The following is a 14,791-nucleotide window of genomic DNA, read 5'->3' on the forward strand; positions in this document are numbered from 1 at the left end:
AGAACCCAAAAAAACCCTCAAAAAAGCAGCAGAAATCTATTAGTCATTTGAAGCATTCAAATAAAAATTCAATAGATAATGTCAGACCAAAAACCAGGACTCAACTGTGAACATCTACCCAAGCTTACATGCAAAGAGGTGACTAATGGATTATGCCACTTTGTGAGTCAGACTTAGAGAAATACTGCATTTCCATCCTGAGGATTTGATTTATTCAAGCTGGGTAGTACTAGAGATGAATACAACTGGGTTTTTAAGTAGCTTATATTAAATTCAAGGGTTTGTTTGGGGTTTTTATAAAGTTTACTAAAAGCTGCAATTTAATGCTAAATTCTATTTAAAAGATGTTTGAATCCCAAATAGCCTCTGAATAATTTTCATTTGTCTATGTTCTATTTATGCAACACAGACATATTTTTTCATTATCTTATCTATCAAGACCTTGAACATTTGGAAATTCTATTGACATAAAGCAGAATGAGAAGGCACAAAATACAGCATTAAATGACAAGATTTTATTGCAATAGTGTACATACAAGAATACACTTTAGATTACTATCATAACTAATATATAGCCATGCTGATAATAGAATGGCAGAAAAAGAATGCTTCATACATTAGCAGCTTGAAACTAGGAATGTGGTGATTATCTTTGATTTCACTAAATTTGGTAGTAATCAAGGGCCATCAGCAGCTCCTACAAGGATCTCTGCACACCACAGCATCTCATCCTAGTCCAGAAACACTGCAAGTTAGAAAAGTGTATTATAAAGCAGGGCTGCTCATACTGCACACAATATCTTCCATAAGTCGACCATGAATTACTTCTTAAAACTCAGCAAGGCTTCCTCAGGGAAGATTTTTCTGTTTCTGTTCTGAGTCAGATACTGTGCAATCTTTACTCACTGTTATAAATTAGCTGTGAATGTGTCTTGCCTACACAGCTTCATGTCAGTAGTTCTGTCTTTCCCCTTTTTCTAAAAATGAACAAAAATTGAAGTATATTTCATTCCAAATCAAGGAAAAATAAAACACCTGTATTTCAAGGTCTAGTTTTTTCTTGTAATACAGGTTTCCCAAGGAGAGAGGCAGAGGAATGAAAAATAATGTCTTGTGGGTTTGTACAGTAGGTGCTTTTATGTTCAACAACAGTACAATTGTATTCTTTGTTTTTAAGTATAACTGTCTTTATTTGAGGTAAGTGAAGATTATTGGCCCAAATTGTTTCAAATTGTTTTTGATTACCTATGCTATAATCTTTAGATGAACAGATATTCAGAGTTGCCTCTTTCTTTTCCCATGTGCACAATGTGATCATGGTTTTCTATTTTTATTATTACTTAGGGAATATAATAAAAGAGGATAACTTTGATTTTAACTGTTTTGAAAGTAAACAAATATGTTAAATTTTTTAAAAATAACAAATACATTGACATTTTTGGATCTTTTCCTAGATTTCAGTACTTTGCCATTTATATTCAATTTTTAGGCAATCAGCTTCAATTCTGGCATAGTAATTTATTAGAGAATCCAGATTCCTTTGAGAAAAATCAAAACTGATGATGCCAGCAGACTCAACATGAGAGTATAATGCTGTTAGTTTGCTATATGAGGATTTAAAGGGAGAGAACAGGAAGATGCTGTGAAAAAACTGAATATTTTAGTGTTTGATGTGCTAATTGTGCAAACTTTGTTTTTTGGTAATCTTAGATTTTTAATACATATAATGCTATATGTTGTGATAAATCCTAAATTTCTTTTAAATATAATTGTACACACTGCAAGTTAAATGATTGAATGTCGTTTTACATGTGTAATTCCAGCATCAGCTACACTAGGTATCCTTTTTTATATTTGTCTGCTTTTATTAGTCTTCTAAGATCTGTTCATATTTCTGCAGCAAAATCACAACAGCTAAAGCCATTATTTGTAACTAGTTTTTATAAGGCCTAAATTTCTGATATTAATAGCCTGGTAATAAAGAAAACCTTAGGTGTTGCTACCATCAGTGGCGAAGTAAACAAATTTGCTCTAAGGCTAAAAAAAGGATAATGGGAAATGCTGCTTGTACTTAATTCAGGAGGTAATGCCCAGTGTTTCCATTTGGCCCAAACTCCAAATGCTATTTTTTTCTTTAAAAAATAAAAAAACTATGTATTTACTGTGTTCTGAACCATCAGTGATGTTACATATACTACTACAGACTTGTTGATGTGATATTTAAGGTGGCAAAAAGACTTGTGATGATCTCTAGCCAAACATAGATAATAATAATTCACAGGATATAGTGTCTGACTATAAAAAAGCTCTGTATAGTCATATGAAAAACATTAGAAAAATATGAAAAGAATAAATCACTCTCAGTCTAAAAGGATTCCGTGTGCTTCTACAATTAAAAAATCATAGTGGAAGACCTGAATGCTGTGTTTGGAGGACAGGTGTCTGAGGGAAAACCTTGTCCACTTAAAGACAATGTTAAATATTTTTCAGGATTTGAAATCACTTTTTGGAACGTCTGTTATGGCTAATTAATTACTTTAATTTGCTTTAAGTTGTGTACTTGAAGATGAATAGTGCAGGATAACAAGGCTGGGCTTTGTGAGGAAGACCTTTGGTAGTCTGTACTGTGTGCTGCCTCATTACAGAGCTAGTTATCTGCGGGAAATCTGACATTGAAAGGCACTACATGTCCCATAACACCCTCCCTTAACTGTGATGATTGTAGTTTCTTCCTAAAAGTGATGATTAGGAGAAAGAAAAACAAAACTGAAAGCTGTATGAATATTTCATGTAAATGTAAGCAGGCACTTACTGGATGCGGACCTTGATTGATGCCAGAGTGCCTCTAAATGCCTTGACATTGAAGGCTTTAGACTTCCCTTTCCACAATGACTGCTTCAAGAGCTGCAGTTAATAGAGGAATATAGCTGTATTTCACTGAAGAGCTCTTTATTACTGGCTGATATTAAACAAGACCACAAGCCTTAAGTTTGGCTAAGTGAATAGAGCTATGAGAGTTTGTGGATATCTAAATGAGAGAAGATACTTAAGGCTTGTTCTCCCTCTGTCTTCCTGTTCTGTTTGCTTGCATCAGTTTTAAATTCCTTCCTATGAAGAAGTGAATTGGCAACATATGAGGAATCAGCCATAAATTGCTCTAGAGTACCTCTGTTCAACAAAGCACCAAATGGAAATGTCTAAACAATTTCTTACAAAGAGGCAAGTGTTTTTCAAACATATTGAAATTAATGTAATTATGCAGATTTAAAAACTTAGAATTTAAAAATTTTACCCAGCAAGGATTTTGAAATGCTGTTGAAACATTGATCAAAGAGAAAATACCTATTCTTTCAAGGATTGGTTTATCTTTTCTTTCATAGGGACACAAATATTTCTGTGCATGTGCTGTATAAGAGCCCGATTCTGTCATACTTTTGAAGTGGCCTCTTGAAAAGAGAGTGGTCTTTTTTTAGTGGAATAGTAATGTATGCAAATAGTTTAGAAGCTGAAATCAGTGTTGTAAAGGAATAGTCTTTCAAAATCAGTCAAATGAAGGAACCATATTTTGAAAGTTGACAGTGAGATGTTTCATGGTGAGTGTGAGATGGTGATCACAATATGTGCCTACCATGTTTTATTAATGGACAAATCACCCTTTGAAAAAAACTCTGTGACTACCATACAACCTCATCAAGATTATGGGCTATACTTTGCAAATACTTAAATTTTTAACTCTGATTCATAAAACTCCTTACTTCCGGCTCTGATGCATTTAGGCAGAAATTTTAACCAATATGTTAGTAAAAGAAATTGAATGATTCCTTACAGGGAAACCATCCCTCTGTTTTACACATTAAAAGGCACTTCTGTTTATATCATCCATCTCAAATCCAGTGCACCATCAGCAGGAGGACCATGGGATCACATTTTTATTCCCCACACAGATTCCCTCAGGTGCATAAAGTACTGAATTGGCCCTTCCTGAGCATCCATGAAGGTGTGTGTTCTTAAAGCCCTGTCCTTCCAGTAAGTTTGTTCCTCAGGTGGTTTGAGAAAAGAAACAGCTAAGCTGGTTTTGTCCACTGTTATCACAAAAGCTTGAGTAAGTTTTCCATTGAGTTTTTTTCATCTAATTGCTAACTATATCAGCAGAAGAAAATAAGTGGGTTTTTTTCTTTTTTTTTTTCCTTTCTTTCTTTTTTTAATCATTGCAGCATATCATCTCCTTTGTGCTAGATTTGGGTACTTTCCCTTAACTTGCGTTTTGACATGAGATGTCCGGTAGCTAAAAATAAAATAGAATTAAACTAATATTTTAAATTCCTTTTTTTTCTAATGTTGCACTTTAAAAAATAAAGCAAAAATGAAATAGTTAGGGTCTCTTCTAAATGAATGTGCTGGGCCTTGGCTGTTTATAGGATATTGAATTACATGTAAACAGAGATTTTTAGCTGCCTTCGTCATATTGATCACATCTAGTTATGGTTTCTTCTGAAATAAAAGACCTGCATTCATTTCTGCTGAAGTAAGTAGGACTTTTCTCTATTGGTCTAGCAGCAACTGACTTAGTTATACTGGCTAGCATATTTTCCAAATTCTCACAAATTTCCTTTTTACTTTAGGAGTTTCTGTATTACCTAAAGCAGAATATGAACAGAAGTGAAGAGTGTCTCTAAGGTAAAATTGTAAGAGATACCGGCTACTGCAATGTGATTTCTATTTTACAATAATACTTTTAAATTGCTGATAGTTGTGTACCAGTTAACAAGGTTCTGAGCACTTTCCAGCTGTGAGTGGTCCTTATGCGTCTGCTCATGCCCACATCTGATTTTGTGTGTTATTGAGCTGACCATATATTTTAAGAACACTAAAGCCCACATGGACAGTTATGCCCATATAAAAATGTCATACAACACTGATTTTAAGCTTGTGCAGGTGGATCATGACCACAGAGTGAGCTAACAGAGCAAAAGTGAGCCTTGGTAATGTTAAAGCCTGATTGTTTCTAAGCAGGTGTAGTGTGCCAGTATTTTTTATGCTCTGTTGAGAGAGGGAAGACAAGACCAGGACTACAAAGCCGCATGGAAGAACTTGAAAAATGACAAGTTAATGAATATTGGATCACTTTGTTATTAAAAATAAATGCAGATTTTATCTTAACATTTCATAATCAGTCATGCATCTGACTTTAATAACTGTAAACTTGGACTCATATCTTTGTGCACTAAAACTAAGGCTCTAATTACCTACAGATGCAGCCTGGTCCTGTGTGTCTTGAGCAAATGAGTGAAGTCACTCCTGCTACCTGCTGGAACGATAGGTAGATGGTTATTCAGGCGAGAGCAGTAGAATTTTGATGCCACTGTTAGATATTTATGAAAAGAGATGCATTGAATTTTATCTCAGTAGATCAATTTTCAGGACAGAGTTCTTAACAGTGTATTCATAGGCTGGGTACAAAACCAATTTTATCTGCTTCACTGGTGTGTGAACTGTATAAGGAAAGACATCTCTTTACTCTCTGATAGCTTATCTTCCCTGGTGACCATTTATGCGTGCTCTTGTAAATATACATATTTTACAGAAAAAGCTCTTTAAACTATCCTTCGAGATGACCTTGAAATAGAAGCATTTGAATCTTCCAGGAAATTAACAGCAAAGTCTCTTTTGATAATGACTGGTAGGGTGGGAAATGCCACTCAAAGCAGAAGTAATAATCAGTGCTGCAAGCTATTTAATAGTACAGGTCTATGACAGAATAAGACTTTTACAAGGAAACACACAAAAAGAAACATATACCTACTCTTCCATCCCTGAAAAATTTCTTAGGAACTGATACATTTTTCAAGAATAATTTTTTGGCAAAGTGGGGCTACTGTTTAAAAATATTTAAAGTAAACAACAGGAAAAATAACCAGGGTTTTTTTTCCTGCTAGGCATATAAACAATAACTATATTTAGTTCTACGAATAGAGAAAATAATTACACTTTTCCATGTGATACACTGAAAGCATGAAAATATTTATCATGGCAACATAAGACATTTCTTATATCTTAGTGTGTAGTTCATTGTCATTATTTCATTCTCTTTTTTTTCCACTTTGTTTTCTCACTTTTCCACCAAACAAAGCTTCTTACAGATGAATCCTTCCAATTAAAATTATAGGTTCATACACTGTAAATATGTATGTGGAATGAACATTGATATCACCTTGCTTATATCCACTGCCCTTACTTATAAATAAATCCATATATTCTTTTTTTATCTATGCATAAACAGAATTATAACTTCATGCCCAAATTCCCTCACACAGATGCACACTATAAAAATACTCTTCTCTATAAATGTCTTTAGGCATACGCACTTTTGTCCCTAACAAATGTATGCTTTGCATGTGCACGTGCACATTTCACAGAGCACACTTTCCTGTGTTCCTCGCCAGCCCACATCAAATGCCTCTAGTTGCTTTTTCTCATACTGTCTCTTCAAAGATGCCTATATAAAAATTCTCTCATTTCTCTATGTCTATAGCTTGTACTATTCATAGAAATATTCACTTTCTGTACACAAGCACACACAATCCTTACAGCATTCACTATGTACATGTACAATCTTTTGTAGTAGCAGCTTGATTAACCATGGACTCATGTTAAAATTTTATGGGCAGAACTTTGAAACACACCTCTACTATACAAGGTATTCCCTTTTAACTACACTAACATTATCAAAATAACTCATAAACAGTTTAGCAAATGCACAGGAAAGAAACTAAAATATAATTGACACAACAATAACTCACTTATTGCCATTTTGAATTTTTTTAATTGACACCATTACTGTGGATTTTACTAGTTATTAACATTTTTGAAAATATGAGAAATCAAAGACAGGTTGAGCAGTGACGTTGGGACAGGCACCCAGAAAGGAACATAAAAATATTGCTTGAAGTTGTAGGAGAGACAAAGCTTTGACTGGAACTCAAACATGCAAAAGATGCCAGGAATAACAAGGAAGGTATTAGTACGTGAGCAGCAAGAAAAGGTACAAGCTGTGGGTCCATGGCTGAACAAGTTAGTGTAAGCTGACAGGTCAATTAAATATGATACAGAAAAACCTGAAATACTAAATGCTTTCTGTGCTTTGGTGTTGAAGGGTAAAGTTAGCCCCCAAGTCTCACTGCCAAGAAGCAACTACAAAGCAAACAGTGAACTGGTGAGTGAAGAGAGTTAAGAGCTAACTGCAGTTTTTGAACATATGAAAGTTTACGGGACCTGATGGGCTGGGTCTGAGGGTGCTCAGAAAGTTGGCCAAAAGCACAGCAAAGTCCCTCTGTTTCACCTCTGAAAGGTCGTGGAGAACAGGTCAAGTTCTCAATGATGGGAGAAGTACAAATATATACCAACCTCCCAAAAAGGAGATCTGGGAAACAACAGAGGAGTCAGCTTTAATTCAGCCCCAGGACACATTATGAAACAGGCCCTCATAGAAGCTGTTGCCATAAACATGAAAGACGAGACAATTGGAAGACACAACGTGGGCTGGTGAGTGGCAAACGAGTGATCAACTGTTTGCCATCAGTGATGAAGTAACTTGCTCAGTGGATGAGGGCAGAGCAGAGATTGCCATCTGACTCCATTTCAACAATACGGTTTCCATAATTCATTTCAAACACTACACTATGAAATTGATCCCAGTCTATAAGGACTATGTCTATCACACAAAAGAGAGTGGTAGTAACCATTTAAGAAAGGAAGCAAAATCCATGAGTTTGTCTCAGATATGCCATCACTGATATATTACATATACCTAAACAATTTGTTAAACTTTTCTAAATGTTTTGGTTTTTATTCTTATTCTTAATGAAAAGCTGTGGATTTTTCATGCTATTCATGAATATAGATCCTAAAAAATGTACTAGTCAGAAAGAAAATATTGGGGAAGAACGTCAGATATTTTTGTTTGTTTTTATCAAAAGAGCTAGCTATTAATCACTAATATTTTTCTTTTTAGTGTAAAACATTGATTTATCTAAGGTAGAGTTGCTAGTAATCCATCAGATTTAATTATTATTTCATTGGGAAGGCTTCTTTAGATGGGAATAAGACACCACAATTCTTAATAACCAATAATCCAGTTATTTGAGGAGTAAGGAACTCATATACAAGTTCTGGTGCCAAATCAGTCAGAACAAGGACTTTTACTTCTATGCATGCACCAAATACATCTACAGTTGTTTAAATCAGAAATAATAAGATTTTGTTTCATCTGTGCTTCTAACTACAATAAATCCACATGAAAGGTTATGGTAGGTTCTTCTCAAAGGGTAGGCAAAAAGCAACCCTACTGAAAAAAAAAGGCACCAAGAGAAAGTGAGTTTAGCCTGTGATATCTGTGCTACTCTGACTCTTGTTCAATTACAAATACCTCTTTTTACTGATCACTGATGATACTGATGGTTGTACACTGGGTTCTATAAAATTTCAGAAATGTTTTGATGCTGACCTTAGACTAGGCTTACATTGTGTAAAAGAAGTGTAAAATCTCAGTCAGCTCAACTTAAAACATTTCAGAGATAGTCATTGGAGCTACCTTCAAACAAAGGTAAAGTGTCTCTAGATGTAGCCGGAGTATATGAGATATTTTGCCTCTAGAACTAAATTCTGAAATATTTCATATTTATATTAATTATGAAAGCCCATATTTTTAAAGTCTGGTTCCTTTGCAACATTCCGAAAATTTTTAAATTTGCGTAACTAAAATCAGTGAACATCACTTTAAAATATAAAAATAATACTGCTTTTTAACATCTCTATTTTGAGATGGCATCAACAAATATCCAGGTATACAGGCAGAACATGTTTTCTTCATTAACAGTTGCATGGATTATCATAGACTAACTGTCATTGCTATGTTATTTGGAAATCTGTTCTTAATCCAGCAGCACCATATTGCTAATGATTGAAACATCTACCAGTGGAATCTTTTCTAACAGAACAGAAATGCCATGAAATTGATTTTAATTAGGCTTTGGAAAAAAGGAATTATGTAGAATTCAAAATCCATTGTTCAAGTCATATGCCAGCCAAGCTGTGTAAGAGGTTTATACAGCTAACTGGACATTAGGGACCCATGTTTGTGCTCAGAAATGAACTAACCCTTTAATAGAAAAATGTAAGGGATATGTTCACTTACAGCATCTCTATCTAGGTAGTGATTTAATTATGATTATAATTGTAACCAAGAAACAGACAAAAGCAGAGGCCAAATTCTGTTCTCCAGAGCAAAGTTCAAAAGGACTATAGGGATTTTTTTCAGAGACAAAGAACATTTATCTACATCCCATGTTGAATATGCCTGCATCACTGCATGCGAGCATTCTATGAAAATATGGTTGAGATAGTCTTAAAATCAGGTCCATTCTTGCTGAAAATTAAAATTAAAAAGCAAGTTGTTGACTGATATATCATGCCAGATCCAGAAACCGAAGCCAGATGCTTGATGTATTTTTTTAGTAGCCAATGAGGAAAACAAGCAAATCTCCATAAAAATGTTTTTTTCTGGCTAAATGACATGCATTTCTAGGTACTAAAATATTGCCATCAAAAGCTGAATAGGCACTGACTTTTCTTGCTGATCTACGGGTATATGAATAACTGACCATAAGGAGTACAACATCAAGAATTCTGACATACACAACCTAGCTTAAAGAATTTTAAGTTTCCAAGTGAAGATTTCAAAAAACTTAATTTAAAAAATGCATGACAGTGCAACTGTTTATATGAAGAAAATGTTCTGAATTGCAATAGGAGAGACAACTTAGTAAGATTTTTCTCATTGAAATGTCATTGTTATCTAGAATACTGAAACACTTATTAAATTTATTGCGCTTATGTTTAAGCAATTATTTCCACTTCTGATGGTTCAGAAACTCTGATCCCAGTATTTTTTCTGCATATTTTGCTACAGGGTCTTGATGGAACTATGTGGAAGATTTGCTTTGGAAAACCAAAGCTGTCTGTGTGAGTTCAAGATTTATTGTGTTTATTAACCATAGTTCATGATAAACAAATGTCAAAGTCAATTATGTAGGAATTTTGTCTTGCAACCTGGTAAAAAAAATTTTAGACTGCTTCAAAAGAAAACGAATGGGAAAAAAAGACAAGGACAGAAGGCAAGTAAAAAATAGAAGGCCCAGATAGAGGTTAAAATCATCACCCAGTACAGTGAAGATCCAAGTATTTAAAGATGGTAATTCCTTCTGATCTGGAAAGTCAATTACATACTGGGACTATTAAGAGCAGTTTTAAATGTCAAGTTTGAACATCCCCAAGGATGGGATTTGCTGAACCTCTCTGTACAACCTGTTTCAGAAGTACTTCACTTCTCTTACTGAGGGTTTATTTCCCCATAATATCCAATCCGAATTCGGCTTGCTGCTGCTTCCAATTGCTGTGATTAATCTTTGTATGCATACCTCTCTCCTCTGAGAAGAGTTTTTCTTGCTTTTCTCCATAACTCCCCATAAGGTACAAAAGACTGTAAACAGAAGCCTGTCAACCTCTCAACTGCAAGCCGAACAAGGGTGCCTCGGCTTCTACGTGTGTTCGTGTAAACCAAAGATCGTGTGTACATATCATGTACTCCAGTCTCATACTTGTGTTGGGGGCATTCTGCTGGAATCTCCCCAGTTTCTCACTCTCAAGGGAAGAGAACAGGACACTGCACTGCAGGTTCAGCCTCGTGGATTCCAGGCAGAAGGGAATTACCATATCTCTTTGTCCCACCGCCTATGTTCTTACCAACAAAACCCTATCAGTGGTTAGTGGTATCACCTCAAGGGTGTGTGCCTGTTTCATGACCAGGTTATTGTCCATCCCAGACCATAGACAACTACTGCATTGCTAGTTAGTCTGCAACATATACTGTTGGATGGGATTATTGCATTTGAGGAAGGATTTTGTATTCCTCCTCTTCTTTATACAGGTGGAAAAGGTTTCAGTAAGGGCTTCCTTAACATGCCCATTTTTTCTTGAAAATGTCCTTGGATTAAGACAGTATTGTGGAGTCATTTGGTCTTAGTACCTAAAAAAATTCAGAGCAAGTATATCTCTGCTCTTTCTACAATTTTGACACAAACTGTTTTTCTATTGTTTTGATATTTTATTTAGTAAAGCTTTGGAGAGGATGTAACAGAATATCCAATTTTAGAATAACTGATTTTTTTTATTTTTTTTATTGTTAAGACTGCCTTCTTACAAAAGCATTTAATCCAATATTCCAACCAAGGGTAGCCCTTTCAAATATAGCACAGACAGGCAGCTGCTGTCTTAAAATATGAGTTTTAAAACCATCTGCTATCAGTGGCATCTGCCCATGTTCCAATTGGTAAATGCTCTTCCTTTTTCCACGAAACTGTGCTGCTTTTTCTCACCTATTGCAAAAATATCATACAAGCCTGGCACTATTAGAAGAGTTTCCCATTCTTTTCTATTGCCCACAGGAACCCATGGATAATGTCACTGTTTGGCAGCTGGCTTTGCATATTTACATATATATGGATAGATGGATTTTCTTTTCAGTGTTAATTTGAAAAGGAATTTAGAGGACTGACACACAGAACTCTGGTACTAGCTTAATTTAAATTGTTGAAGCAAAATAAAATAGCAATCTATCAAGACAGTCCTCTTAGGCAGATTTTTCCTTAGAGCAAAAATGACCATCTTGGTAAGTCAATAAATCAGGTCTCAGTTCAGTCTGTGCAGTCTCTTTGGAAGCAGCCCTGTTACACAGATGAAACTGAGGGCCCTTTGGATATAAAGCTTCTCCTAAAAGCAACCAGGGAAATGCTTCACCAGTACTGTGCAGTGCTGCAAGATAGAGCAAAATACACTTCTATCACAAGGCTTATATCAGTGTGACTTCTGTTTGCAGAAGCATTTTAGTCCAAAAATGTTAGCATCCAGAAGCACATAAATCACCAAGAAGAGGAAGCAATGTTCTCTAATACTGTGGAACAGAGCATATCCATAATCATTATGAATGAAGGGAGGTTGGGGAGGAGGAAAAAGCTACAAAAAACCTAGTATCTTTATTTTTACTGTGTCAGTATTCATGGTCCTACTTAATTTTACCTTGGGAAATAGATCAAAAATTAAACTGTTCAAATAATTAATATTTCTCACAACAAAGGTGATCAAAAATTTTGATGCCAAGATCTCTTCAACCAACTTGTGAAAACCCTTAAGAAGGTGATTTACTGGCCTACCTCATATTTTCAAGATTCAGCTTTCCAACTTGCTCTACCTTTCTAGGAACTCTTTAAAAATCATTCTTCTGTTCATTCATTTTCAAATTAAATTTGAAATCAAATCTATTATTTCCACTTCTCCTCAGTGTGCTTTACTTCATATTGTAAATGCTGTAGACAGAGGTGAGTAGAGTGTGCAAACATTTTTTAAAAAGAAATAGTTTCTGTCTAAATTTAGACCATTAAAGGAACCTTGAGATTTTTAGACTATATAACAAATTACAGTTTTTACTTTGTTGACTGGACAAAGGCAAATTCTGAACAAGTCCAGAAAAGAAGAATTCACAGCAGGAAAGATGAAAGACCCCTGAGCGGGAGAGGTACTAATGGCCTTTACAGTAATGCAGCAGCAAGAAACTTAATTCCAGAGAGCTTTTCACAATTCTTTTAATAATTCTTTTTCTTTATCATAGCATAATACCTGGCTTGACAACAGAAATGTTAACATTTAGGGCTCTATTTTTCAAAACGTCACACTCTATTAACACTGTTTTTCTCTGGGATTTACCCTGTCAAAGAAGGAATCACCAAGGAGTAAGGTCTATGGTTGTCTTATCACTAAATCCCTCTTCTCAATGATGCACAGATGACTAAGTACTTTTGGTGCCATTTCAAGACAGAAAGTTAAAACAGGTCATTCTAAGGTTAGGATAGGAGGAATATTTTCTTGCACAGGCCAGGTGTTTTATATGCAAAACAAACACAAAACTCTCAGGTATTTAAAAATAAAAAAGTAGGTAAGTCATAAGTGCATGAAGGCAGCTCTTCCTGCTGTCATCTTGTTTAAAGGCGTTTGACTACGTGCAATTGCACACGACAAAGTTCCTCACATAGGCACGCTTGCTTTACCTGTACCTCTGATGTATGCTAACATGGGTGTCATTCTTTATGTCCCTTACAGGATGTGCAGTTGTGCTTTGCTAGGGCTCTCCCCTCTGCAGTGATGCGATGGTGCCTCACACCCAGGAAAGGAAGGAGATGAGACTCCTGAGTGGGTCCCAGCTGAGGTCCCAGTGTTGCCTTGTGGGTCCCCACGCAGCTGCCTCTCTCTGTGTTTACACACAGTGACACGCCTGGACTGCAAGCACTACAGGGCTCACAGAAACTGGCTGTGAGACCCTCAGGAACATTTGCATATTAACCAAGCGAGCAGTGAGGTTAGGCACCTTATGTGCTGGACAGTGAAAGGACCAAGGGAGGCTGTTTTTGCTGGCAAGTTGAAAGAATCTCACCTTTTTTCAGGCTCTGCACCTCCAGCATTTGGACTGGCAACTCGGGATGAGAACTTAATCCACAGCATACACAGTCTGTGGAGGAAAAAAAATCACAGCAGAAGTCAAAACAGGAGTAACTTATTAAGGATGTTGAATTGTTTTATAGAGTGCTGAGCAAACACTGGGTTTGCAAAGTGAAGTTGGAAGTTTTACCTTTATTGTCGTTTGACTGAATCGTATGGGACTGTGTTTGCACAGCGGCCTTTGTGCTTCCTCCAGTAATTATCAGATGCTAGGAAAAATGGGAAACATGGATGCGAACCTGTAGGGGAAACCTGTGTGTGAGCAGCTACATGCAAATATAACTTCAAGATAGGGACATAAATGTGAATAATATTTACTTAAAAGTTACTCCCTTTCCATTTCAATCCTTTAATTTTCTATCCTTCAAAATATTCTTTCTCCTTAAAATATTTCTTTGGCTAGAATCTAGGATTCAACGGCTACATGTAGGCTTTGAAGATTAATTTTTGGACACTTAATTTCCCCTACAAAGTAGTTGCAAAAATCTCTTTCTTGCATGACTTTTATACAGGAAAAATGCTGAGTAACAGTCAACTAAAGTGCTTCCTGTTTTGTATAAGTAAGAAGCAAATTGGACCAGCTATTTAGATGCAAAGATACATCTTAAGGAAAATATATTGGAATAAATGGAGAGATTCTTAATAAGGGAAGAGAGGTTGCACTTAATAGAAACAGCATATAGAGACCCTGACTGTGGCTAATGTGCATAAAAAATTCAGCCTGTCAGATCCTCACTTTTCTAATTCAGTAATCTAAATAATTTATTTGACATTTTAGCTCAAGATGACCTTTCTTGGGAAAAAATTACTGTTTTAAACTTTTAGCAAGTGCAACCACTGCAGAGGAATGCTGTTGAAGTCTGCATTTTCCCAAATGAGTAAAGGTTAATCTTGTACAGCTCAAACACATTTTTGACCCTTTTAAACAAGTTCACAAAAGTAATTTAATTTTTTTAATATAATTTCAATTATATTGCAATATTTGTGTTAAATGAGCTTCCTCCCCTCCTCCTCTTTTTTGTCTGTTGCTCAGAAGCCATTACCCATTTGTTCTGATGGATTTAGGCAAAGGACTTGTTTTGAATGACTAAAGGTGCCATTCTACCAAATGTTACTTATAAAGAAAGTTCTATAAATCAAGTGAAAATACATGGTAGATTAATAGGTGAGTAGGTTAAAACAGCCA

The sequence above is a fragment of the Geospiza fortis genome, unplaced genomic scaffold (genome assembly GCF_000277835.1).
Source record: "Geospiza fortis unplaced genomic scaffold, GeoFor_1.0 scaffold54, whole genome shotgun sequence".
In the NCBI taxonomy this organism is placed as follows: Eukaryota; Metazoa; Chordata; class Aves; order Passeriformes; family Thraupidae; genus Geospiza; species Geospiza fortis.